Source organism: Phalacrocorax carbo, chromosome 4 (genome assembly GCF_963921805.1).
Source record: "Phalacrocorax carbo chromosome 4, bPhaCar2.1, whole genome shotgun sequence".
Taxonomy (NCBI): Eukaryota; Metazoa; Chordata; class Aves; order Suliformes; family Phalacrocoracidae; genus Phalacrocorax; species Phalacrocorax carbo.
In genome coordinates, this window is record NC_087516.1 from 73,834,383 (window position 1) to 73,858,759 (window position 24,377).

The 24,377-nt window shown below is 40.7% G+C and overlaps 1 long non-coding RNA gene across 1 annotated transcript in view; it reads right to left on the reverse strand.

Annotated features, from left to right (window-relative positions):
• LOC135313173 (uncharacterized) overlaps positions 1 to 22,724 on the reverse strand; it is a 242,739-nt gene extending 220,015 nt beyond the window's left edge. The window contains exon 1 of the long non-coding RNA XR_010372798.1: positions 22,630 to 22,724. This is a non-coding gene — a long non-coding RNA (uncharacterized LOC135313173). The remainder of the gene's footprint in view (positions 1 to 22,629) is intronic.
• Positions 22,725 to 24,377: the final 1,653 nt, after the last annotated feature.

Sequence of the window (24,377 nt, forward strand, 5' to 3'; positions counted from 1 at the left end):
CACAAGAACTTAATAAAAACCCACTAGTAGTGTCTTTCTGGCTAATTCATGAAGTAACTTAGCATTTTGGTGCTAGTATGAAAAGTCCAAAAGAAAAAAAACTAACCCAACTCTAACACACAAAATAAGATGCCAGGATTGTATGAGCAGGCAGAAAAGACTATAAAAAGATTGCCAGTTCTCAAGTACCCACAAGTCAGAACAGTCTCCTCAAAGTCTACTGCTTGACAGCAACTCAGGAGCTGATTAGTTTTCAGCATGAAAAAAATTAAAGCAGGAAGAGAAATAAAGTTCTAGTGTGCAGAAGTTGAGAAATACAGTCTGTGGGCATCACGTAGCTGAATCAATAGTAAATCTTGTTTACCACAGTCAGCACTAGAGGCAGTACAAGTCATTGGAATGGGTAACTGTACGAGTACTCACCCTTTTAATGAGAAAACTCTCCATTGCCTTGCTAGTGTATTTCCCTTTATTTAAACACTTCAGGTAGACACAGAGAAAAAAAAAACAGGCTAAATACAGAAGTAAAACAAAATTTTACTTTAGATTACAGTAAGCAACACTTAAGCTACCCAAGTAGACTGCTCTAGTGCACCTTTTAGAGGGCTATTTTTGTTTGTAGTAAAAATCAGTAGTGGTAATGAGAAAAAAAGCCGTTCTTTTAATTCCACATTGACTGTCTGGTAAAAAGGTTATAAACTTTTTTCATGTAAATTCAGAGAACTGAAATGCAAGAAACCTGCAGCTTCTAACTATCTCAGTATCAAACTTCCCATAATCACATACAAGTAACAGACTCCACACCTTGAAATGAGACTCCAGGTTGACCCCTGAGAATTAACACATCAAACAATGTGCCGAGGCTGATCTTGTGATTAAAATTAACATGAATGAAATTTATACATCCATCAGGTCATATAAAGATAGATTTCTGACTCGTAAACAAATCTCTCAGAAAGTATATGCTGCTTAGGACCACAGGACAGGAAAGGACCACCAAATTTCAGTCCAGTCCCCAGCCATGACAGGTACTGCATAATTTAATGCTTTTCGTAAGGGAATCAAAACTCCTTCCTGAGAGTGCTTATGATTTTGCTTTGATTGAAAAGCAATTGCAGAGCCTCACTGCTCTAACAATTAGGAACCTTCTTTGAATTCTCAGCTTGAATTTATTCATAGCCAGCTTACACCCATTGGTCCTTGTGCCACTATTGTCCTTTAGTTTAAGTAGCTCTTCTCCATCCCTGGTGTTTACCTCCCTCATGAATTTGATTTCATTCAATTACATTTCTTAGGACTAATTGTTTTAAAATGAGAGGACACACTTTATAAAACCATCAATGGCACATTCCATACGGAGAAAAATTAACTTCTCTAGCAATTAAATATCCACAAAAGTTGAAAAGTGCACAGCAAGGCAGTTATAAGCCCATGGAAAACTTGTATTATTCCAGGATATAAGGGAGAAATTATCCCAAAATGAAGATATTAAAGGCTGTAAGATGAGAAGGTTCAGAAGCATATTGGAATGAAAAAGAGTTCTTACGAAAAAAAAAACACGTTTATTCTTCAGCACTCTTGCAGAAGGACTTCAACTCAGTTTAAAAATCCTTTTAATGCTCATTTCCCTTGCCACTCTGCAAAATTACAAAAAAAATCCTCACACTTAACAAAGCAGTAACATAAAATACTCAGGAGCCATGGAAAGAAGTGCAGTATTTTGTATGCTTTTTAAAGGTTAAAGAGGCTTTTTAATTTCCACTGGGACAACTTTAGTGTCGTATTGGTTCCTCTTGATAGTTCCTACAAAGTTCAAGCCAAGGTGCTTCTTGATCAACTCATGACCATGGCAAAACCAAATAATCTTTTTATAAAAGAACTATACATTTTGGGTAGCAGTTAGACTGTTGTTCAGTGTTTCATCCAATGTTCTACTTTATGGAAGGAAACAAGTATTTACGTCAGTATTTCAGAATCACAGTGTGTTTAATTTCAGGAAAATTTATGCTAGTAAACCCAAACTTTTCAGATAATTCGTCACATCTTGTTTTAGCTTAGTTGTTCTAAAAATAAAAGGCAAATTTGTTTTGTATTCTTAGTTTCCATTCTTTTCCTACAATATGCGGTGCAAGAATAGGAGTAAGAAAATCCACCCTTCTCCTGAACTTTCTTCCTGTTTAGTGAAATAAACAAATATCTTCCTCTTGCATCTGAAGCATGAGCTTCTTCAGTAAGTCTGAGATTGTGCATTAAAGAAGTCTTCCAAGACCACTTCTCTAACTCACTGAAATCTTTAGAGCAAGTCAGTGTTTTCACATTTCATTAACTCCACCTCTTCAAAGAGTTATTCAGACTATACTAATAGTATACAAAAATCTGGCAGTCTGAAAAATCAGAGTTTGCAATCTAGAAGTCTAAAAAAATTCAAAATTCGGATTGCTTTTTGATTTTCATATCTCATCAACAAGCATATACTAGCAAATGTTTCACACAGCACTGGCACTGAACCTAAATCACAGGTATCACTGATGCAGATAAGCAGGTAGTAAACGTGATGATATTGCTTCCAGAAAATCACTAACACAGTCAAAATGCTGGCATCTATCACTGTGATAAAGGACTATTTCACTCAAACCAAAAGATACAGTGCAGTACCAATCTATTTCTAAATACTAGAGTTATAAAAACCTCCACTCACTGCATGATAAAACGCTGGCTGCCGATTTTTATTTTGGGAATTTTCTAGCACCATTTTAATAATCATTGCTAGGTAAAAAAGGAAATTCTCTTTTCTGTTAGAACATGAAACTTTAGTGGCTCACAGTTTCCAATGAATATTCTAAGCTGTTCTCAGTTACAGCATACAAAAAAACCATGATGATTTTGCAGAGAAACTATATAATAATTAATACTTCCATATAGACTCTGTATAGGTGTGCAAAATATGAAAAAAATCTTCAAAGTCAGTTACAAGATACCACTACTACTTGTAAGGAGTACAAGATCTAAATCATTCACCTTTTTGCCTATGCAGAAAGGATTAGGAAAATATGCTTTACTAAATTGTTATGAAAAGAGTAACTTTTCTGTCTGTATTACTGCAGAAATCCAAACCATGCAGATCAGCTCCATACAGGATCCAGGTTCAAACTCACTCAACTGAAGTTTATGAGCACGAAGATTTGATTTTGCCCATATCTTAACATATTTTCACATTAAAACAAAATTTCTCTTTGCAGTAGTCTTATTAGCAGAAACCATAGCACACAAACAAACAACTGTCCTTTCTTGATTCTGGGCATAATCGTTCTTTTAGCCACTCACTGAGACTTGTTTTTTTTTAATAAAGCAACTAAACTCTGCTGCATTGCCTTGTATTATAATACATGATTGTAAAACCGCTGCTGGCCATTTTAAGCTAAGTAGCTACCAACACTGATTTCATCACATCTCTCTTTAATCCTTCCACAAATTACATTTTATGTAAGGGAAAAAAAAAAAAAGCAGCTGCACCCAGTCAATTCGGGTGCTAGGAGACCAACAATGAACACCAAGAGACTTGGTCACAGGAAACAAACAAGAAACCACCTGCTATCTTCTTTCGCTACTTAAAAAGTGTTTACCTACCCTGAAAGAAAAGGTCCTCCTTGTTACTGAAAAAACCCAATTTGCTCTGCACTACTACATTTCTAAAACCTCTGCCCACTTTTTTTTCTTCCCCTTACAGTTAGGGGTGGGGGGAAAGAACAGGGAAAGAAAAGTGAGTAAAACATGGGTAATTTGTTTAGCTAGTGATGCAGGCTGTTCTCCAATCAAATTTTGTTTCCCAAAGGAAGATATCAGTTCTAAATTACACAGCAAGCAGGCAAGGGAAAGGAAGCAAACAATCAAAACCTTCCCAGGAGGGGTAAGAATAAGGCGAGAACTCCAGAGATCCTATTTAATAAATAAACACCTTCATTTCTGTAAGTTAATTTCACCACAGGAAATAAGTTTAGTTTTAATTATATTGCCTTATGTCATGTTTTATAAAAGGTACATGAGGCTCATTGACTTTCTCTTATTAAAGCCTTTACATGCTGCAGAGATGTTGCATGTAGTTTAAGTCTCAGTAGAGCCCCAGCAGAGTGCACAGTGATGTAAGATGCAATATTTTTATTGTTATCCCACACCTGTGACAACTGCTGAGATTAAAAACAAGATGTTGTTGCAGTTGATTTTTTTCCCAAAAAAAACCAATTAGACATTAAGAAAATGTAGAAGACACCTATATACACAATGATGGAATATACCATCAGTTCAAAGTCTTTGCTCATGCAGATATGGCAAGATGCAGTTTTTCAGAAACCCAGAAGCCTAAGAGGTCATATAGGAATCAAAATAAAGTCTTTAAAAATTAATTTCCAAAAAGAGAAATTCCAGAGGAAAATAAATTTGTCTAACAAAGTTTAGACACACCAAGTGAGCCATATTCTAAGAGCCGGGTAACATTGGCATAGCCTTCCTTGACCTTCTGCCAACACTCATTATTGTACGGCAACAAGTCAGTAAATGCAGCGAACTATGAGAATCTCTGGGAGTTTTATTCTAAGTGCCTTAGGACATAAAGAGTAAACTTTAATATCACTGCTTTTTTTTACTGTGGGCAAAGTAGAGTTATGGTGCTACCATATATGATGTACATTCACAACCACTACCTCCTTTCTTCCCCTCCCCAGTCTCAGACTCGGAAGGGGTAAAACTCTTAACACAGTACTGACAGTCGTAAATGAGATGTAAAACCCTGAAACATGCTTTTCATATGCTGCTTTTGACATTGCTGTATAGGACCTTCATCTCAGTTCTTATTATCAAGCAGTCACAGTATCTATGGAACAGGTTAGAAAAATTAAAAAGAGGTTTGCCAAAATATCTGACAACCATTACCCAACACATTTGCTCCCAGATGTTTATCCATGTCTCATTCCCATGTGCAAAGTTCACAACTGAAAATAGATAAGTATTTCTTCGCCAAACTGCCTGACACTCATTCTTCAAGCTGTTTGCCCTTCATACAATTCAGAGCATCAGGGCTTTGATTCAATTTTTAATAGAAAAACATTAATAATTCCCTTTAAATGCTCTTCCTCATACTAGTGAATAATCAACAAGTAATTCTGGTGCCTGAATGACAACAGGCAAGGCAATGTTCTAAGAGAGCTTGGCATCCTTGTAAGATTAGGATGAGCTAATATGCAATTACCAATAATATCATATACCCAAAACTTCAAAGGAAGTCTTCTTTTATTAGTAGCAGATAGAAGAAACAAAGGGAGCCAGCCATTCACTAGAGCCGTTCTCTCACTCTGTTGTGAAAGAAGTTGTTCCAAGATGCATTTTTGGAACTCGGAATGCTACAGAATTATCACACCTTTGAAATTTTCAAAACCCTATGCTCCTCCTTACACTAAACCAATTATCTTTTATGATCCATGGTGGTGCTCTGAAGAAGTGCAGAATCAACTTAAACAAACAAAAAAAAAAAAAGAAGAGATTTAAAGCTGTCAAAATGCCGTGAATTTTGAATCCACAACAGAATTTACAGCATTCAAACATGCTGTCTTTATTAGTACCATTAATTCGGTTTGACTAATTTAAATAATTCAGTTTTTTCAAATTGCACAGAGAACAGGTAGCCCATCCCAAGTTGCATCAACTAATAAAAAAGTTTTCTTCAACCTTTCTGTCATTATTCTGTTGCTATATTCCTCTTAATTCAGTCAGCAGTAATCAATAACTCTTCAATCCTATCATATATACATCTCCACTGAATTACATGGCCTCAACAACAACAAAACAACCAACCAGCCAACCGCACACAACACCAAAAATACCCCCAAACACACAAGCACTACTCCTGGAGGGCGGGGTAAGACAGACATTCAGTATAAAGCAGTTAGACAACACTACACCAGAGGGATTCTATTATTTTACCAGAAGAGATTACTGGGAGAGAAAAACTACTGTTACTAGAGAACTGTGTATTAACTAGAAGTTAGTCACCATCTATACCTGTCCTGAGAACTAATTTTCAGGTTGCAAAACTCTGATTAATTCTTTTCTTTACACACTTTACAACATCTACCCATAAATGATTTCATAAGGTTTTTCCCCTATACTTTAAATCTTGATTGCTAAAGGTCATATGATCAGATACCCAGCTAAAAACGTTCACAGACATTCTGCATAGCTTGAGGCAGGGGACTGCATATAAATAACTGCAAAATACTGTTTTTTGTTTGAGGAATAAGTTGTAAAGGAAGGCTTGCAAGGGACTATATTTTATTTTACCGGTGCAGGATCACCAGGTATAAAGAAATATAGAAGAGGGCTAAAGTTGAAGCTGGCTTTTTATCTTCCCTACTTATTCCTGTTGAGGCATGTAAATAACAACATATAATTAAGATTCAAGTTCCATACATCTATGTATCCTTACAAACAAGTTTGTCCAATCTTATTTTGCTTCATTTATCTTCACATATGCATTAAGATGAATTCTGGACGCACGCCTTGTTTACACACCTCGCCCCCTCCAGATATCTGTACACATTGATGAGATCCCCTCCGAGCCTTCTCCAGGCTAAAGAATCCCAGCTCTCTCAGCCCCTCCTCACAGGAGACATGCTCCAGTCCCTTAATCATCATAGCGTGGCCCTTTGCTATGCCCTCTCCACTAACTCCATCTCTCTTGTACTGGGAAGTTCAAACCTGGGCACAGAACTCCAGGTGTGGCCTTATCAGTGCCGAAGAGAGCAGAAGGATCACCTCCCTCAACCTGCTGGAAACAATTCTCCTGAGGCAGCCCAGGATCCTGTTGGCCTCCTGTGGCTCAAGGGAACACTGCTGGCTCATGTTCAATTTGCTTGCTGCCCACCAGGCTCCCCTCTCCAGATTTGCAGTCACATGGGCAGATGGATGTATCTGCTCCCTACAGCACAGTCAGCCATTACTATCACTCACTGCTTCCTCCTGAGATGGTCTTGCACGGCTTAGGGTCAGTTGGTCCAGATGCTTTACTGGAAAGCATACCCAGCTCCTCCTCAGCTTTGAGAGTAGTACACCTGTCCCATAGTTGCAAACCTTCATGTAGAGCTGGAGTGACCAGCTTCTACCCTCAACCTTTTTCAGAGCTTGCATTTACTGTTAGAAGGACAGACCCTGCCGACTTCACTACATCTGGGCTCTGAGGCTCTTGAAGTTGTTGCATCTCTAAGATCCTCTCTCACTCACTCTGATGCTGCACAGCCTGCTGACCTCCTTCTTTAACCCCCTGACCTGGCAACACAGCTCCCCAGAACTGGCACACTACCTGCAGGACAGAGGACCATCTCTCCAGGTCTCAGGGAGAGGCCCCAGGCAGTCCCTGCAGCCTGGGACACAGGGCGCTGCATCGATCATCTGAAGCTGTGTCTGGGTCAAAGCCCCTGCCCAGAAACAGCTGCCCCAACACCTGGTGGGCAACGTGCCCTGTGGTGCATCACTGCCATAACTGAGCATACTTAGGCTGGTCTGACCACATATGAGGGCCCCACCTCTGCATCCTTCTGCGTGAATTGCTGCACAGACCGCTGCATCTGTCAGTTGCTGTGCTCCACACCTGGCTCTCATACAGGCCTCTCCCTAGCACTAGCGGGAAGGGCGTCTGGCCATCCATAACAGGGGGCAGCTGCAAAGGCTGCTGGCGCTCTTGGGTCAACGGCAGCTGGATGAGCTTGTTAGAAGCTAAACACCACATAGCTGTTTGCTTACGCCCCCCTGCAGTGGGATGGCAGAGACAATCGAGGGGGAAAGCAAGATTCACGAGCTGAGATAAAGACAGTTTAATAGGACAGAAGAGGAAGAAGTAGTAATAATAATAATAGAATATACAAAATAAGTGATGCACAATGCAATTGCTCTACCAACAGCCTCCGGCCAGCTTTCCCTTGGTTTATACACTGAGCAGGACATATGATATGGAATATCCCTTTGGCCAGGTGGGGTGAGCTGTCCTGGCTGTGCCTCCTCCCCACTTCTCATGCACCTCCAGACTTCTCAGTCAGCAGAGCATGAAAAGCCAAAAAGCCCTTGACTTAGCAGAAGCACTAATTAGCAACAACTAAAACATCCGTGTGTTATCAACATTATTCTGATACTAACTCCAAACCACAGCACTGTACCATCTACTAGGAAGAAAATTAACTCGCTCCCAGCCAAAACCAGGACACTCAGGATACCCTTGTGGCTCCCTTACCTTGTACCCTTGTACTTACTTGGCAGCAGCAGGTTACCTATGTAGTACTAATGCCAGAAATTACAGAAACTTCATTGGCCATATATTCTATTGCTTGTCTGCTTGAAAAAAAACCCTGAGGTTTTGACAGTGCAGTTAAAGAGCATTATCTTCTGCTATAAACAGAAAATCATACCCTATGTAAACTGCTTTCCTTCTATAAACAGTGTGCTTTCACACCATCATGCATGATTATTATGATCATTATTACCAAAAACAAAGCCACTTGAACCTGGGGTGTAAAAGTAATGTACAACTCCGTAAAAATAATCTGAAGCTGAAAAAGTAGTAGGTGTTTCCTAAATAGTAAAACTTAATTTTCTCCCCCTGAGACAGAGGAAAAACAATCAGTGCAAATGTTACCAGATCTGGCAGACTTACAAAACCGCAAACAGATTTTGGTAAACAATGCTCAGCTACTTAGTATAAAGAGGCATGTCTACCTCACTTCCAGAGATAAGCTTATGCTAACTTTTATACCATATTCAAATCAATTTTGAGCCTGAACACATCAGTATTCTTTATGTTCAATTAGCACCACCCTCCTGTCACTTGATTTGTGAATTATAAAGCAGGCTTCACTAGCATTATCACTCCTCCCAAGAAGACAGAAACTTGTCATATATAAGTACTACTACTATAATGTGAAACCTATATAAATGAATACAAGAATTTCTGTTATTTAAAATGGAAAAATAAAAGCACTTGTGACTTCCTTCCCTTTCCTTCATTGCTCGGTAGAATCACAAAGCAAAGTAAAACAAGTGGCTGGCAAAAGAATGATACTTCAGTCTTCACAGCAAACACCACTAGAATCCACTGAAATAGCAGGAAATTAAACAATTTTTTGTCAGACTAGGACATTGTGCACTGGTTAGCGGACATTTGGAAAAGTACCGAAAATTCATTCTTGCTGTCCATAGAATTTGCTATTGAACGTTTCAAAGACACACATGGAAACCTAGCCAGATAAATAGGACAATGTACGTAACCCAAAGTGCTAGGAGGCCTGGGACAGAGCAGCTGGGCCTGGACTAGCCACTGAGAGTAAGTTCAATGTTTATATAAGCTCTCATTATTTAAATTAATTTCCATAAGGACACAACTTGGCTTTCTCTAAGGTAAACAGTACAAAATCCATCTTATTTCCATTTATATTTCCATTTCACATTTAACGAAGGTTACAAGAGAGAGACTATACCATGCTTCATTTCTTTAATTGCTTCCCTGTTCTACTATAGATCAACAATGCGAACAAGTCTATTTTTCTTGTAGAGGAATGGTCAGGAGACAGCTACAGAGCTGAACTGTATTTCTACTCCAGCAGCTGAGGCACTCGGTAACTCTGGACGTCTTCTAAACTTTCCTTTCTAAAAGAACACTTAGAGGCATCACAGAACACCTACAGGCATATTACCAGGATCGGCTAATGGCTGTATGCCGTAACTAACACGACTGAAAAATGTGGCAGCTAATGCACATACAAAGCAGGCTTAATTCACGTATTGTTCACATCTTCCTAAAGTAGAGTGGGCACTTCAGTCACACAAATGTAAAAACAGTGGGAAACTAGACTTATGTGCTTTTCCTACCCATAGCTTTAATGACCTCATACACAGCATAACATATCACACATTTTCCACTTATATCACTATATTCATGCATGCAGGCTAAAGCAATACAAAACCAACAGCTTTACATTACCGCATTAGGTTTTTATCATGTTAAATATACCAGGTATGAAAATAGTATAACATGAGTCTTTTTGCCAATAGAGGAAAAATTTCAGGTTATATTAGAATAAGAATCATTTAGTTTGGAAAAGGCCAAGTCCCCCACGAAACCCTAAGCACCACAACTATTTCTATTCAAAATATTCTCAAGGGATAGTGACTCAACCAATTCCCTGCGTAGCTATTCTAATGCTTGACAACCATTTGGGCAAAGAAATTTTTCCTAACCTCCAATCTACACCTCCCCTGACACAGCTTGAGGCCGTTTCTTCTTGTCCTATTGCTTGTTACCTAGGAAAACAGACCAACCCCCACCTCACTACAACCTCCTTTCAGGTAGTTGTAGAGAGCTATAAGGCCTCCTCTCAGCCTCTTCTCCAGGCTAAACCACCCCAGTTCCCTCAGCCGCTGCTCATAAGACCTGCTCTCCAGACCCTTTACCAGCTTTGTTGCCCTTCTCTGGACACATTACAGCAACTCAATGTCTTTCTTGTACTGAGGGTCCCAAAACTGAACACAGCATTTGAGGTGCGGCCTCACCAGTGCCGGGTACAGGGGCATGATCACGTCCCTGCTCCTGCTGGCTACACTATTCCTGACACAAGCCAGGATGCTGTTGGCCTTCTTGGCCACCTGGGCACACTGCTGGCTCACAGTCAGCCATCTGATGACCAACATCCCCAGGTTCTTTTCCACCAGGCAGCTTTTCAGTGCCTCTTCCCCAAGCCTGTAGAGTTGCATAGGGTTGTTGTGACCCAAGTGCGGGACTCGGCACTTGGCCTTGGCCCATCGATCGAGCCTGTCCAGATCTCTCTTCAGAGCCTTCCAACCCTCGAGCAGATCAACACTCCCTCCTAACATGCTGTCATCTGCAAACTTACTAAGAGTATACTCAGTCCCCTCACTCAGATCACTGATAAAGATACTAAAAAGAACCAGCCCCAACACTGAGCCCTGGGCAACCTGGCTTGTGACTGGCCATGAACTGGATTTAACTCCAGTCTCCACAACTCTTTGGGCTGGGCCATCCAGCCAGTTTTTTACCCAGCAAAGAGTACGCCCATCCAAGCCATGAACAGCCAGTTTCTCCAGGAGAATTCTATGGGAAATTATGTCAAAGGCTTTGCTAAAATCCAGCCAGACAACATCCACAGTGTTCCCTCATCCACTAGGCGGGTCACCTGGTCATGGAAGGAGATCAGGGTAGTCAAACAGGACCTGCCTTTCTTGAAGCCATGCTGACTGGGCCTGATCACCTGGTTGTCCTGTACATGCCACCTGATGGCACTCAGGAAGATCTGCTCCATAACCTTCCCCATCACTGAGGTCAGACTGACAGGCCTGTAGTTACCTGGATCCTCTTTCCAGCCCTTCTTGTAGATGGGCGTCACATTTGCTAACCTCCAGTCAACTGGGACCTCCCTGGTTAGCCAGGACTGCTGATAAAGAATGGAGAGTGGCTCAGTGAGCACTTCCACGAGCTCCCTCAGTTCCCTTCATTCTGCTCCCCATCCCTGTCTTCCAGCCCAGGGGGTGGGTACCTGGAGAACAACTGGTCTTACTAGTAAAGACTGAGGCAAAGAAGGAAATAAGTACCTCACCCTTTTCCCCATCCTTTGTCACTATGTTTCCCACTGCATCCTATAAAGGATGGAGATTCTCCTTATCTCTCCTTTTTTTATTGTCCTTTACTGCAGTAGCCAGATAAAGTTCTAGCTGAGTTTTGGGCCTTCTGATTTTCTCCCTATATAAACTCAAGACATCCTTGTGGTCCTCCTGAGTTGCCTGCCCCTTCTTCCAAAGGTCATAAACACTCTCTTTTCTCCTGTGTTCCAGCCAGGGCTCTCTGTTCAGCCAGAATAGATGTCTTACCTGCTAGGTCATCTTTTGGAACATGGGGACAGCCTGCTCCTGCGCCTTTAAGATTTCCTTCTTGAAGAATGCCTAGCCTTCCTGGACTCCTTTGCCCTTCATGACTGTCTCCCAAGGGACTCTGTCCAGCAGGCTCCTGAGCAGGCCAAAGTCCTCCCTCCGGAAGTCCAACATAGCAGTTCTGCTCCCCCACTTCCTTCCTTCTCCAAGAATCAAAAACTCTTATCATTTCACAATCACTATGCCCAAGATGGCCTCCAACTGTCAATTCACCCTCAAATTCTCTGTTTGCAAACAACAGGTCCAGCGGGGCATCTTCCCTAGTTGGCTCACTCACCGGCTCTGTCAGGAAGTTCTTCCACACACTCCAGGAACCTCCGAGACTGTTTCCTCTCTGCTATAGTGTATTTCCAGCAGACATCTGGTAAGTTGAAGTCCCCCATGAAAACAAGGTCTAACGATTGTAAGACTTATCCCAGCTGCTTATGAAATATTTCATTATTAACTGTAACTGAATAGGAATGGTCCTAGCAATGATGCCTGGGGATCCCACTGCTGACTTTTTTTTCTATCCTGAGAAAAGACTGGTGAAACCCACCTTTTGCTTCTTGACCTTGAACTGGATCTCTCTCTGTAAAAGAAGCTTGCCTACAATCCTACGGCAGTTAAGCATCTTGAATAGCCTTTCATGTAGAAACTTTTCATGCACTTCTTGAAAATTCATATATTTTCTCATTTGCTGGATCATCTCTATCCTCCTGCTTGTTGGTACCCTTAAGGGTACATTCAGGACAGGTACATAAGGACGTTCAGCAGGTTACTGAGCCAGGATTTCCTTTTACAGAAGTCATGCTGACTCTTTCTGGATAGACTGTCCTTATTCACGTGCTCTTTCTATTTATCATAGACTTCACTGACTTAACAGGATGGCAGTCAGATTCAGACGTGTGTAGGTCTCGGATTCTTCCCCCAAACAACGCAGAGTTGCATCGTACTCTGCCGCAGTGGCTGGCTGTAACGCGTCGCGATGTTGCGCACCTTGGCCAGCAGTAATGCAGTTTCAGCGTGAATCTCTGCAGCACGCTCAGGTGAATGCTGTTGGGCCCTCCAGACTTTCTGACACCTGATTTATCTGTCTGGTTTAATACTGTTCGTTTACACCAAGCTGGTGTGGCTCCTTTGACCTTTCCTGCAAGAACCTCCCCAACGCCTTCAGCAATAACCAGCAACGCAAAGCAGTTGGTGAGCCTCCCTGCTATGGCGTTAGCCAACCTCAAGTACACCTTTCTTGCCAAACTGTCCCTCTGAGTCCCTTCTTGGCTTCTTCCTTTGATGTAGTGTCAAACTTCTTTACTCCATTTGAAACTCGTCATAAGGCACCACTCCTTTTTAGTTCTCATTTCCATTTTATGTTGGTCCTCCCCTGTTATAGAGGCTCTTATATTCTCCTTAGCTGAGAAAGCTTTCGATTCCTTAAATGCTGACATTTTCTACAAGATGTCCTCTACAACATTCTTTCCTACTGAGGCTTGCTTGGGTTTTATTCCATGAAAGGTTTATGTTTTAACTTACTCCACTTGCAAGAATCTTTGTACGTGTGCTCTGCAGTTATGTAATAGAGCTTGATTTCTCATGAAGTTTTGATATTTTTATTTAATTTGCAGTCCTTTTGATCAGCCTTGTTATTTTTGAAGTCATCTACAGATGAGCTTGTTTTCTGTTGCTCAGTTTGAATTGATATCACGAGCGTTCTGTATTTCAGGATCACTTTAGCGTGCAGGGCTATCATGTTTTTATCAAGAGCTACCCTCAAAGACTAGGCTAGAAATCCCGTCCAGTCACTTGCAAGATCTTTACCATGTTGAGTATTTAACTTGTGAGATAAGTACCAGCCCTGCCCCTTTGTGGGTTCAAAACAGCTCTTCTGGATTTCACTTGGGCTAGTGCTTATTAACTAGTGACTTAAACTGTATTTTGTGGTTGATGCACGGGATGGCTGTAGGTTCATCTAATCACTGCAGAAAAACAAATATGTTGGAATAGACTCTTTTTTGTTCAAACGTCAGATTGTTTTAGCTGACATGCAACAGGGTTTATGCTTGTCCGGTCTCTGTGTCACTGAGTCCATGCACTTCAATCATTGCAGAAGTTGTCCAGAATCCTAGACCTGCTGAAATTCGCAAGAATGTTGCCACCAGGGGGACGAATTTTAGCCTGTTGCCTTCCTGCAACTTCAGGGTGATGTAGTCAACTTTTTCAGTTCACCTTCATATTGCATATGACAAACGCTCCGCGCTTTGCGTGCTTATCCCATTTAGGGACTTCGGCCTTGCTCTCTCGTAATAATTTGAAGAGTGCGTTCCTCTGTTCGTTGTACGTATATACTATGACAGTTACGTGCATATCTCTAAAGCTATGACTTTCTACTACAGAATAAATGCCAGCTTCCATTTTATCTCAGCTCTATGATTTTCTCATTTACTTCATTTCTATTACTTCATGCTCTCTGCTCTTTTCCCACGTGCTAACTAAAATGCCCGTTGTTCCTGAATTGCGATGAGATTGCTTATTGGAAAATGTAGCAGAAAACTGTCGTTGCTCTTAGGACATCTTCCTTGTTTACAGTAGCTTCTTCCGTCATCACAAAGCTCTCATTTTGCCACGTCCCAGCAACTTATGTTTTTCTACTGAGCCTTCTGAATACACAGGCAGAAAGTACAACGTTCAAACACCAGTGCATAAAATTACAAGGTTTAGCAAACAATCCACTGGAGAGGCATCAGGTTATATATTTACCTTAGCTCTGCCTCCATTATTTCTGCACTTCCCTGCAACAGTAATAAAATGTGTTCACTAGGCTTTTTGTATGCAATAAGAATTTTAATTTACTCTGGAGGAAGAGCTAGTTCATAACTCAATAGAACTGACTGGGCTCATAAGTTATTTAGTTCAGCTCCTTGTGATAAAATCTGGACATGACGCCATTTATTATGTTTTGCCTGCCCTCTCAGCCCTGTAAGTTGACTCAGAGCTAAACAATTAAAGTGGCAAATTGATTTGTTTACAATGCAAATCTGAGCTAGATTGGAAATAATGCAAAAGGCATAACCAATTACATGTTTCATAGAGTAGGTTAGCCTGAAATGGAATAGATCTGACTGACCAGTGCTCGGGGAGGCTGTAGAGCTACTGATTCACAGCCGCCTTGTAGTCCTCAGGGGCTGTAAGGGACCTGACACTGCTGTCCTCAGAACTGCTCAGGCACACGCTGCGAGCAAACAGGCTTGCTTCACCTTTGCTTTTACTGAGGTGGGTAATACAGAGAAGGATTTTCCACATGTAATTGTTTGGGGGGAATAAAAAAAAGCCTATGTCCGAGATAAATGGTCTACATGGGTATGGGTAAGCTGGGAATTTTGTTTAGTTGGAGGAATATGGAAGGGAAATAGGGATGTGAAAACTAAGACAGAAATAGTACCAAGTCAATGGATTATTATAAAACATTAAACGAAGAATTCAGTTTTTCCTTGCAGAGCTTTTGTGCAAGATCTGAAGAAAGCAGTCGCACAAAAGTGAAATTGTCACCAAACGTGCTCATCAATCAACGCTGTCCCTCCTTGAGCCTAAGCTCGAGGAGCACAGTGAAGGCTTATGCTCCCTGCAACAGTCTCGGAAGCCTTGAGGTAAAGGTGACTCTCATGTAAACCCTTTTCTTGCTTGTCTTTGCAATCAAGTCTTCCCCCACCCCAGCCCTCCACCAGGCCTGTCCCCTGCAGGGGATTTGCAACCAATTCTCCATGGTCTGACTTCAGTTTTGTATTTTCATACAACTATAAGCTATTTAGATCTTTTTTTCCCCATCTAGTTACGCACCTATTCTCATCGTATAGAATAAATGCGTAGAGGTGAAGGACAGAAACTCCCCAACTCTTTTTTTGCGCAGCAGAATTGTTTTCAGGAATACGAGGTCACAATCACTTCACGCTGACCAGATACCAAATCTGGGTTTAGCACTAAACACAGGTCCATTTGATCAGGGGAGAGCTCTTTAGGTGTAAATCACGTCTCTGAAAGCTTACGGCGGTGGTTGGAAGCCACGCTTGCCTGTTGGCTTTTCAGAAACAGTGGTTGCAATTCTTAGGGACGCAGCTTATTTCCTACTGCGGCTTTTGAAAAAGCAGAGACAACTGCACGAGTAATCTTTCATCTGGAGTCGGGCACTAGAGAAAATCTGAACTGATACATAGATTTGTATGTTTGGTACAGGAAAATGACTCAATATGAAGATAATAGCTGGGAAGACTTAAACTGTTTGCTCCTGAATCACCATTGCCACCTGGCTCACCTCTTACAATAATTTTGGAGAAGAGTGGATTCTATAACATGGAAAATTCAGTGCAGCCTGAGGGACTCTGCACCACTTGATTGCTATCATTTTGTGTGAAAGTGAATCCATTTAAAGCAATTGTCTTCCTTTGTATTAGAATGACATATCTTTTGATGGTAGTTCTGGATCTCCTATGCAAATAACGGTACCGGAGCATATGCTAGAAATTTCTTTTCTGAACCATCTTCAAAGTAAAGTGGGATCAAAGTGTCAAGAGTGCAGATCAAAACCGTCAAATGCTCACAGATATAAATATATATCTATTTATGTATGTATTTTAATCAAGAGTTCAAAGGAAGGTTATCAACACTATCTTCCTGATTTCATTAATGGCAAAGCAAACATTTTAAATCAGTGTTCAAGTGTCATCATGGTGAAGACAGTTGGCTGTTAGAAGTGAAAGATGCTTCACCTTATGTTAAAATAATAACCACCCCCCTTTCCCTAAAAGGCTGAAAATATTAAAATAACTCCCACTGGAAGAGCTTCTACCCTAAATACGGAATCATTACCAAATCTATTCATTGGAACAATAGCTATCGCAGATGAAAGAAGTGCTGCTATTTTTCTTCTCCTCTCTATAAACTGTGATGTTGAAGATAAAACAGGTCGCACAGAAAGGCTCAGTTTCTACGGCTACATTAATTTTCCAGAGCACGCACATTTTGGAGTTTTTTTTTAAACCAGGACTTTTAAAGTATTTTTCTATTAGGAAGTGAGGATGTGGGAAAAGTTGTGGATATCAAATTCTCCTGGTTGTTTGCTTCGTTCCCAATTATATTAAAGAATCTGAGACTTCACGTTCTTCTGTGGTGAAGGCCAGAACACGGTACACCAGAAAGCTTTCGCCGTTTCAGTGTGTTAATGGTACACGTCTCTGGTTTGCTTTCTATACTTGCAAAACAATCCATATTTCTGTAGCTGTCTGCGTTTCCTCCTAAGTTTATGTACCAAATTAATCAGAGACGGCTTTCGGCAAATTCACAGGAGGTCAGCTTTGGGTGATTAAACCCCTCCCATTTTCTGGGATGTTTTTGTTGCGACTAACAGGATACAATTAAGAATTATACTTATTCAGATAAACAATCATCAATTAGAAAACTGGCATCCTGACCAATTTTTGCTTTCCAGTTTTTATGAAATGTTATTATTGGAACAATGTCTCTAAATATTTTTGATAGTTTCATTACCAAAAGTGGTTAATAATAGCACACGCTTGTATTACTTATTCTTCTACTAATGATTTTCAAGATACTCATTCTAGCTGGTTTTCTTGCTATTCTGACCTTTGTTCATACTTATTTTCATTAGTTACCACACTTAACGTACCAGCACATCAAATCCAGTCTAAATTTCAACATAATTGCAACGGGGATGGTTTTCATCATGTCCTTCACTTGCAATGAAGAAATATTTCCTGTTTATTTTTGTATAAAGTGACCACGGGTTGGGGAATGGTGACCAGCTAGAAGCTCTGCTATGAAGAAGCTGTTTTGTAGGTTTACATGCTTTGCTGCAGTGTCTGTCAATGCACGTGTGACTTCGAGCAACCCCCAAAACATTCTTAGTAGGTAGGGTGATCATTAAACCGGTCATTAAATGTTGATGTGCAGCTGTGGGTGTGGGGATAATTTAAAGCAGTGGTTAACTAAGGCTTAAGAAAAATCAGTTTTGCCAGGTTTGGCTTCACAAACTGGGAACTGGAGCAATGTAAAAATGCCAGTGACAGTCACAGGCTGCTGACTATCTCCATGCTGAGCAGAGGGGGAGAAGAGCATCCATCTCCTCCTCTTCCTCTGTGGCTTGTGCATCCTCGCTGCTAAATATGCCGGTATGTTATATGGCTAAGGGTGTGTTTGTTGTGGTTTTAGACGGCAAGGATTCAGAAGACTAAAGCTTTCCATGCAAGTAATAGAAAGAGGTAGGACTGAGCTCCAAAACCTCTAGGCAGATGATAAGAGACAAAGGCTCAAGTGAATTTTAGGCTGCATGGTGACCCAGGCAAGTTTTTCCTCTTGCAGAGATACACAAACATCTTCTATGGCAGACAAACTTTGAACTCTTCATTTCTACCCTTGGTCACAGTTTGCCACTCACGAGACACTTTTTGCATAGTCGTGTCCAAAATCAAGTCACCGACGTTCCGTATTTAAGGACATGCTTTTCCCCTTCCAAAAACCCAACCCCCTAAAATCAGTTTGCTTACTACTTTCCCCCTTCTCTGTGTCCCCACCCCCCTGCCTTTAACATAACAAGCACTTCTTATTTCTGTTAGCCCAGTGTACAGGGTGCATTGTGCAAACAGCTGAGCGGGCAAAACCCAGGTGTCGCTCGGTCCTCCCGTTTCTCATGTTTCTGGGTGCCTGGCCCTGCTTCCTCCCCTGTGCCAGCACCAGTATCAAGTTGATCCTTTCATGAGCTGTATGAGCTTGCAGTTTGCTGAGCTGGTTGTCTGCTGTGCTCGTCAGGTGGTTCTGGCTGATGGAGGAATCTAATGACTGCCAAAGCTACTGCAAGTTAGAATGGAAGGGTGTTGTTGGGAAGGAGGGATGGGAGGGTGTAGGAACAGCACTTCTTCCCAGCGGTCACTCTGGTGGCTTGTGCCCCTCTCAAAAATGCAGTCTGAAATGTTTGGTCAGGAATTAAGATGATGTCAAATGTCAAACAAGAAAAGCAAGACAGCTGCTGCCAATGTATCTAACAGCCTAAAAGCAGGTGCATGAGGCAGCAGGTGTGCGTAGACAGGGAAGCGCAAGAGGAGCGGGATGACGCTGCCTGCTCTCAGCACATCAGCAACCTCCCCCCTGGCAAAAGTAAGTTTTAAGGAGAAGAGTGGGGCAACTTTGTTCATTTTCAGAAAGCGACTGTCTTCAGATTGACGGAGTACAAGGAAGAAGCAACAACAGTAACAGATTAGTTTTAGCTACGGAAATTTTAGAAATTAACTGTTTTCTAAGTAACAACTTTGGAACTTTCTTTTCCCCTCCATACTGCAGGGTAGGCTGTGTGTGCACCTGTATTTTTGGGTCACTTTGCCATAAAATTATGCACAGAGACACTCCAATCTGACTCTTGAAACCATAAACCAAACAAATGAAAGAATCGAAGAACCCCCTGCCAAAAAACAAACAAAACCAAAAAGAACTCATCCCAGTGATGAGCTGAACCTATACTTTCCAACTATCTCACTGTATTTAACACTAGCTCTTCATTCAGATCTATGACAGTCGCTTGGTCCTTGCACATTCCAAGGGATCTTAAGACATTTCTAGCACTTAGGGCTTGATATTCAGCTGGAATAAACTAGTCGTTACCCCGGAGGTCATCACTCATAATTCATAGTTGCCTTTGGAGGGAGGGTTATGGGTTATAGGAGGAAACAGAAGAGCTGTTGCCCTGTGTAAGGTCACCATCTACCTGATGTCAGGCCATAATCTCTATGAGTTTCCAAACTCTCAAGTCTAAACTAGAGATTTACTTAATATTACAGAACCATCAGTTTATATTTTGTTCTATGGTTTTGATGCCTCATTTCTTTTTGTCATCATCAGTTTGGTCTTTCTAACGCTCCTTTTTCACGTGTGGCAGTGCCACTTACTGAGTGCCCTTGAATGACCTGAACAGCACTCCACTGCTGCAATGAGCCTCTTCTCCTTGTTCGTCTCTAAGGCAATGGAAGTAACGCACCCAGGAAGAAACGTTTGTAGAGACGGCGATGTTGCTGGAGGTCTGACAGCAGCCTTTGTAAAAACGTGGCTGTTTTCATCCGTTTAGTGTGTGAACAAGTGGCACTCAGCCCAGCGCAGTCAGTATTCAGAGCAGTCTCTCATTGCCTGTTGATTTCACTGCAAATGGCAGTAAGGTGTGCTTTGATGGCTTTTGCTCTCTGCTGCATAAGTTAAGTGTTCACTAAAGGAATGTATCATTTGCTGCACCCTTTCAGATCAGGTTGGCTGCTCTTCGCCTCCCGTCACAACTGTGTGACAGAAATATGCCGGTGAAACAGGCAACTTTTTGGACCTTTGGCTTAGTTCTGACGGTCACAGGCTGTGCTGCACGCATGCCTTGCTCCTTGATCATAGTTCATATTTGTAGAGCAACGTCAGAGTCTCACGGATGTTTCCTTGATGTCTTTCAGCTCTGCCTTTAACACATGATGTTTTTTGACAGATCCTTACAACAACAAGTTTTCTGGGTTCAGAGTAGATCTCCTTTGTCGTCTGAGAAGTTCAGTAACGTGCCAGTAAGTTGGATTTCTCTTTAACACACTACTGTATGGCCTGAAAGAAAACTAATTCAAAAATAAAGGGGTCCCTTCACAGCCTGACATACAAGACCAGCAAGATAGCTTGGGGCAGGGGAAAAATTCTGAAAAGTCCGCCATCTACGTAATGAACCCTTTTCCCATTCCAAATACTTTGTCTAAGAATTATTACTGTGTGCTGCTTTTCTTCACCTGAACGTGAATACCCAGAAGCTGAGGGCTGGCTCTGAAGTATATTAGCATTTAGTATTTCCATTTTCTAATTACAGCTGTAAGCACAATGGTAATGTTCATATTTCTAAGCTCTTAAAGGCTATAATAATCCTCTAGTAATAGTAGAATTTAGATTTAGTAAAAATAAAGGGGTGGAGAAGCAAAGGTTCAAGGAAAGTAAAAGCCTCTCAATCATTTGTCACTGTAGGAAAATAGAGTTTCCAGCACTCAGTTGTGTCTTAAAAGCACTGCAGACAACTGATTTCACATGATCTCTACAAGCACGATTAGGCACTGGCAGCCAAAGCAACACAATTCTTGCCATCCTATCCTCTCATAATCCATACAAGCCCTTTTACAACACCAGTGAAAGTATCCTCAGAGATAGAGATTCAGCTGAAAAACAGACCAAAGAAAAAAAAATTAAAAGCAGGTGTGTGTGTAAGAAGTTTTCAAGCAAATCCACTGTCTAAATCAGCCTATGTAAAGACAACCCTAATACGTGAGCCTCCAGTATTGAAACTGCTTTTCATATAGAAGAGGGAATTGTTGCTATTACAGAGCTAAAACTTATTCTGAAATTTAATATGTAAATGGCATCGAGATAGTCATATTCTGAGGTCTGAAGTCTAAATGACGACTTCTACTTGCAACTCATAAGAAAGCAGCCTGCATATAAAGTACTATGCCTATATAAAATATAGCATGTGAAAGAGCTTTTATTATTTTTACTTTCTATACTTTTAGCATTCTACTCTACCATTTTAAAAATATTCTGTTCTTAAAATGAGCTTTGTTAGTATCAGACTGTCCAATAGGGTCTCATTTTACTTTGCATGAAAAATAGATGCAATATGCAAGATGAATCAAGTCTCAAGATGTAGTCTTCTCATATAGACTAGCCAAACATTTGCCCCAAAGCTTTTAAAACACATGCCTTTACATTCTGTAAACTAGCTTTTAGAAGTATTTTTGGACAGATACTAGTAGTATTCCTTGTCCACCTACCACTGAGAGCTACTATTTGTTAGGAAAGTCATAATTTTTATTCGGTCACAAGCTTTTGCACATCACTATTATATAGCATTTTGTAGCTGCCAGATCTGAAGAAATTTTCATTTCTGTGTGAAATCTTGATGATTGCCAGTACACAAAAGCTTAGGTCTGTGCTATCTACCTAGTGGTATCTGTCCAGTATCAGAGGTCACAAAGTGTTTTCTCACATTTTGAAAGCTATTATGTGACTTAAGTTTTTCATAAAGCCTCCTGCTATCAGATTCTGCTCTACTGATGTCAAGCACTAACGGCCCACTCCCTGCCTTAGTTCTTTCCTTTGTTGTTTTACCATTTATACATTTCAAGATGAACACTGTCCACGCAAAAACACAATATTCAGCACATACCTCTTACTGCATATACTGCATGGCGTTACAGTTATAGCATTAGCTGAGGACTTACCCCTCATACAGTGCTAACATAGTAAGTGTGAGAAAGAGCACATAACAAGAAGAATGTATATACTGGCAGTCAGCTATATAGTATATTAGCTAGGTGTTTGCATTCTTCCCTACACTTCTACTCTTTGGCTCTGTAAATTGAGAACTAGTACTAGATGGAGATATTAGAGATCACGACAGCGGCCTGACTCTATTGTCCTACACGTAACATGTTCATCATCAACATACATGTGCCTAAAATGGGTACCAGAAATGCTTTTGCACAGCGTGAGTTTGCAGACAACCTCTGGACCAACTACCAGCATTAAGCCATGCACGCACACGTACACAAAATGAACCAAAAAAAAAAATCTATAATATTAACAACTCGGCAACAACAGAAGATGACATACCTCTGGTAAAGACTTAACTTTGAGTATCTTTCTCAAAATCACTTTTGGTATCCTCTCAAATGCCATGAATAATTCCAGAGATCTCCCAATCCTAAACAAACACCCATAAGGCAAGAACAACAGTGCCAAATATTCAGTAGGTCTGGCAGAATGAAAATAACAGAAGCAGTTGCATTTCATCACTATGTGCAACTATATCATTTTACTAGTTTGTAAAAACAAAAATTCTACAGATGCATCATCAAGTTATGTTTTCTTTGGAACCATGCACATTGTTGGCAAGGAATAAACAATAAAGTTAGAGTAATTTAATTATAGCAATATTAATTTCAAAATAGTTTCAGACATCTGCATTGCTAAGAGGCATCTGAATGTCTCAGGTATCAGCAGCCAAGTAGTTACCAATATTAATCACTTCTCTATCACTGTTTTCCAATGACTTGTACATACCACTAGTCAAGTTCTGAGAGAAATGAAGGACGTGTTTTTCTAAAATTTGTGATTGCTTATTTAGCCAAATGGAAACCTACAGTATGAAGCTTCTGCCTGATGCTACAAAATGAGACAGTGGAATAGTCAGTAGGACACTCAGTGGGGATTAAAGAGGTTTGACTTTTGTCCTAGGTCAACCAATAGCTTAATGATAACAGCAGGAAATTTGCCTCTCCTGTGATTTCATCTCCCATCTTTGAAAAAGGAAAATATTTACACGGTCCATTGAAGCACAGCTTAAACACCTCACATAGCCATCCAACCTAACAGAGGGGCTGATTTGTTGAGATGTAGCACATCTTCCACAAAACACCACCCGTTTCAGCTTCCAAAACACCAGTGATGTGCAAGAACCAGGGAACAGATCCCACAGCACACTTAAAGCAATTCTGTGTTGTAGATATAGTACCTCTTCATATGATTTGGGATGAAAAAGGGAAAGGGGAAAAAAAAAATGTTACCAGACCAAAAGAAAAATAAGTATATTGTTCATTCCCACAAAAAACCTAACCCAAACACACACAAAAAACCACCCCACACCCCCTACATCAACACCTTCCCAACCATCAACAGAAAATAGGTCAATAAGAAATGCCTGATCAATTTTGGTATTTGATTTCTTTATAAAATACTTTCATATCTATTGATGAGAATCATAATTAGTGCTTCAATAAGGTGCTTGAAGAATAGAAGACATCAAATCTGCTGTTCTCATGACTGCACCACTGAATGTTGTTTTCAATGCAGCATAGGAATACTGATGTGTGAACTCTGAAAAACTGCTCACAAAGTTATGCAGGTGGTGTTCTCATGCAAATCACCTTATGCATGGCACAAAATCAGAAGATCTTTTAGATGTTTGAGAACATTTAACCAAATTGTTCCTGAATCACTGAATGATAATTAATTCCAGAGATTATAGGCCTCTCAAGAGAACACTATCACCCCAAACCATCAGTAGTTGTACATAGGATGAAATGTAAAGGAAAGGTGAACCTATTTTTACACTTGTTGCAATGTAAACCTAATACATGAATGCTGTGAATTTGGGAGCAGCGAGAGATGCCATGTTATCTGACAGATTAGCATGTGAAGTAAATGAAACTGTCACACAGAGATGACTGCTAACAGAATCAAATTTAGATTTAAAATGAGCCCTGGAAATATCTCTTAGAAAAGCTTCGACAACGAAGAATTCACTGGCTTCCCAGAGGGCAGGAGGTCATGTATTACACCAAATCAATCAGCCGTGTCCC